The sequence below is a fragment of the Miscanthus floridulus genome, chromosome 6 (assembly GCF_019320115.1).
Source record: "Miscanthus floridulus cultivar M001 chromosome 6, ASM1932011v1, whole genome shotgun sequence".
Taxonomy (NCBI): Eukaryota; Viridiplantae; Streptophyta; class Magnoliopsida; order Poales; family Poaceae; genus Miscanthus; species Miscanthus floridulus.
The window spans coordinates 128049572-128054275 of NC_089585.1; the positions used below are offsets into that span (position 1 = coordinate 128049572).

The 4704-nt window shown below is 39.6% G+C and overlaps 1 non-coding gene across 1 annotated transcript; it reads right to left on the minus strand.

Annotated features, from left to right (window-relative positions):
• Nucleotides 1-578: 578 nt before the first annotated feature.
• On the minus strand, nucleotides 579-685 carry LOC136462165 (small nucleolar RNA R71). The gene has a single exon (XR_010760683.1). It is a non-coding gene; the product is annotated as a small nucleolar RNA R71 (small nucleolar RNA).
• Between the last annotated feature and the right edge of the window lie 4019 nt (nucleotides 686-4704).

A 4704-nucleotide genomic window follows, 5' to 3' on the forward strand; every position in this document is an offset into this window, starting at 1 on the left:
GGAGCCGTTGCCAGGGAGGGGCACATGGCTAAAGAGAATTGACCAAATAAATACTTATTGATAAAATCATAACCTCTGCTTTAGCAGGCTTGCCCTTGTTTGTCTTTGTTCATATCTTATAAAGGGTATTGTAGACTTTTTTGTGATTCACCAACAATTTCCAATCAGAATCAACCGAATTAAGAGGAAGCTCAACACCAGTTCCTAAAGTAATGGCTAAGAAGACTCTACATGAATTCTCTGCTCCAAGCACTGAGAACATCCGCACTGGACCAACACTCAAAACCAACAATCTTGAGTTTGAGCTCAAGCCAAGCCTTATCAACATGGTGCAAGCTACTCCATTCAGTGGAAAGGCACATGAAGATGCTAGTGCTCACCTTCAAAATTTTCTAGAGATTAGCAGCACAGTCGTCATCAAGGACGTTGCTCAAGACATCATACTACTTTGCATGTTTCCATTCTCACTAGTGGGAAGAGCGAAGCAGTGGTTCTACATCAACAAAGATCACATCAACACTTGGGCAAGATGTTCCAAGGACTTTCTAGAGAAGTTCTTCCTTATGGGCAAGACCAATGCCTTAAGAGAAAAGATTTCAAACTTCCAACAATAGAAAGGAAAAACCATTCCGAAAGCATGGGAATGTTTTCAAGAATACATTTCAAATTTTCCTCATCATGAAATGGAAGATTGGTTGCTCATGCAAAGTTTCTACCATGGATTAACTAAAAAACTCATGAACAACTCGATGCCACTGCTGGGGGATCATTAATGTCACTCACCCTTATAAAAGCTAAAACTCTTATGGAAAAGATAGCCTCTAATCAAGGCTGATCATCATGCAACATTCAATTATGCAATAAGAGTGAAGAAGTACCAGAAGAGGTGTGTGCACTATCAACCAAGATGGATGTACTGTTGAATTGGCTTGAACAGCGAGCCAATTATAAGAATGATTATCAGGCTATTCAAGATGCATTCAATGCTCAGAATGTATGTGGAGCATATTTGGGGGTTGAATTCCCTAAATATCAAGAGGATGCAAACATCATCATCAACAACTCTGCTCCACAACAACAGATACAAGGGTGGAATCAACAACAACGGTCGACTTAATAAGATAAGTACTCAGGTAATAGCTATAATACTCCTAAGCAACCATCCTTGAAAGACCTAATCTTAGAACAAGCTAGGATTAATAAGAATATTTCTAAGAAGCTGGCTTTTAGTGATAAGGTCCTAGAAAGCATAAATACTAAAATTTATAGTTTTTCTTCTGCCATAAAAGACCAACTTAGCTATAATAAAAAGATAGAATCCCAATTAGCCCAGTTGGTTGTTGCTCTACCTTTTGCCACTAACCTTGAGAAGGTAAATGCCATAACTACAAGAGGTGGCAAGTCTACTCATGATCCACCATATCCAACAAGGACCGGTAAGACACCAGTGACAGTATAGGAAGAGGAGAAAACAACCGATGAAGTTGAAGAATTTGGGCCACAAGAGCGAGAATTACAACAATATTTTCATGACACGAGTCTCCTACTGTTTCCACATAGAAATAAAAAAAGCTAAAATGGATGAGCAGTTTGGTAAGTTCATAGAGATAATTCAAAAGCTATATATCAATATTCCGTTGCTAGATGCCATACAGGTACCTACCTATGCGAAGTATCTCAGAGACATCCTAAACAACAAAAGACCACTGCCTTCCACTGAGGTAATTAAGTTAATAGAGGAGTGTAGTGCGGCCATCCTAAATACTTCACCTATCAAGAAGAAGGATCTAGGGTGTCCCACTATCGATTGCTCAATCGGGAGCTAGAACTTCAAGAATGCGTTATGCGATCTTGGACTAAGTGTCGGTGTCATGCCCAAAAAGGACTTCGACAAGCTCAACTATTCAACACTCACGCCAACATCAATGTGTTTGCAACTAGCCGACCAATCGGTCCGCTACCCTGCGGGAATCACCGAAAATATTCCGGTAAAAATATGAAACTTTTTTGTTCCCGTGGATTTTGTAGTACTTGATATTTAGGAAGACATGAAGACACCCCTCATTCTTGGGAGACCCATCCTGAGCACTACAAATGCTCACATTGATGTCGGAGCTAAAGAAATCAAATTCCATATCAATGAAAAGGAAGAGTGATTTGCCTTCAAGCCAAGACCGGAACAATTCTCTAATTTGGAGTGGCATGAAAAGCAAGTGCAGCCATTAACGTCTCCATCTCCGGGACCGACAGATGCACCCAAAGAATAGACCCGAACGGAGAAGTCCGGTTTAGAGGACTCAAAATCCCTAACCGTCGCCGGGAGGTAACTCGGTAGTTATCCATATTTACTTTTTCGTATTGCATTAATCATTTCATCTTAGCATATTTACTTTTCAACATTTGCATCATAAAATATAAATTCTCATCATGGCATTATAAAAATCTAAGCCCCATGTAAATAATTTTTATGGCGTAAAAATTTGTGAGAAAAAATTACTGTGGAGGCGTAAAAAAAATTAAAATACCATCATTCATCTTGTTATATTTCATTGTATCATAAAATATTTTTGCATTGCATTGTTATACATATATATGGTAGAAATACGGGAGACACATGGGACCCACTCAACCTCCATTATTCACCTCGATTATGTCATTTCACCACCAAAAGCAGCACCGACAGAGCTAATCACTTGCTTAAGGATGAAGCAAAGAATCTCCAGAAGAAAGAGGAAGCCACTTGGCCATTGTGTGGGGCTAGCCAGCCCCACCACTAGGCTAGCTGGCCTCTTGCTTCCCCCGCTATAAATCCTAGCCCCTGCCTTCGATCTAGCCCAACTTCAGTCCACAGGTATGGACTTCGAATTTGAACTTATTTTCAAGGCCGTAGGATGGGAGGATGCATGGGACATAGATGAGTCAAGGTGCAGGCTTTTGACTATTGAATTTCAATGCACTTTACAAACCATCGACTCGGAACTGTCATTTAGGTTCTTTGGGGAAGAATTTTATTTTCCTTAGAAGAACTTTAGTGAGCTTCTAGGATTCCCTGCTCAGTGCACAATTGATGTAGACTCAGCTATACAAGATTTTGATAGGATGAAGTTTTAGAGGGAGATATCAAAAGAAATTGTTTGCTACCGCCCTCGCACCAATGACATTCACCACCCTACTTTGCGGTTCATGCACAAATGGCTAGGATTTTCTCTTTTTCCTAGAAATGATTTCTGCACAGTAAGGAATAATGAACTTAAACTGCTCTATGCTATGGTTAAAAGAAAGAAGGTCTCACCTATAAAATTCATGATGGCACCATGGACAAAAATTCCTAGACTTAAGGGAGATGTTGGGTGCACTTCTTTGGTCACCCGCATAGCTAGAAATTTGGGTTTACTAGCAAACGCTTCTATTACATACATTGGCAATCCCCGATGGATTATTGATTATGGCTATTTTAATCATGCACACAAGTTAAAAAGGGCAAGGATGGAAAAATAGTCATGATGTATATGGACTACATCAATATAACCCGAGATAAAGCATGAAAATGATCACCAACTTAGACTTAGGGGGTTAAACTAACAAATTCCATGAGTTTTAGTGAATCTGTGTTTTCAGTAGGGTTTAATCAAAAAACCATCAAGAGGGATCTAAATGTCAAAGGGAAAATTGGAATTTCAACGCGAAACCAACTCTAGAAGGTTCTAGGGGACTCTAGAAGCCACGTCATCGAAGCGGAGGTCGAGAGGCTACCAAGTGGGGCTGCCCAGCCCCACTTGTAGGCCGCCCAGCCTATCAGGTGCCCACCTATCAGCCTCGTTGCTATGTCGGTTTCCCATCTCCTCCTAGGATGCATTTAAGCCGTTGCTTAAGTCAGTTTGATCCAAGGGCTCACATTGTATCCTTAGGGCTATATAATCCAACCCCCTCCCTCCAAGGAGAATCAAGTCATCAGATCATAAGTTAGGGCTAGACAGAAAACTAGGGTTTCTAGAGATTAGAGATTAGAGCTCTAGTTCTTTAAGTTTCTAGTATAGATTAGCTAGCAAGGTTCAAGAAGAGTGTGGGATATTGCTCAGGATTCTGGATCTGTCATCTAGAGACTAGTATAGCTATTATATCTCTATATTTATGACTTTGTGCTACTTTAATATTATTATTTTCTTAGTTTGCTCTTGTTGCATGCTTGATATAGTTATGATTAATGATTATTTTATGCACATGTTCGCAAAGCGCTTAGCTCATTAAGCGCGTGAGTTAAGTGGTCGACACTATGTAAGCATGGTGCTTATATATTATTTGCCTACAGATGGCCTCTACACTCTGGGTCATGTGGTAGATCACGGATGTGACACTCCCATTGAATCCTTTGTAGTCCACTCCCCATTTGTAGAGCACGTAGAACGTGATTGTGAAGTTAGACAAGCTCTATTCTTGATCTTCCTTAGTAAAATTCCTTATGCATAGATCTAGAGTTAGTTATACTATAGATGAGAGTGTATATATTAGGGTGTACAAAAGACTTAGTAGATAAGTAATGACTTAGGAATCTTTTTCTCTTAACGAATCTCCAACTTAGCTATACTACATTTTATAAATCTCTAATTCTATCTCTCGAATACCACTATTACCTTACACTTATTATTTATTTACCCTTTGACTTACCCCTGCAATAGCATGAGAGTGATTATTATCATAAGTATA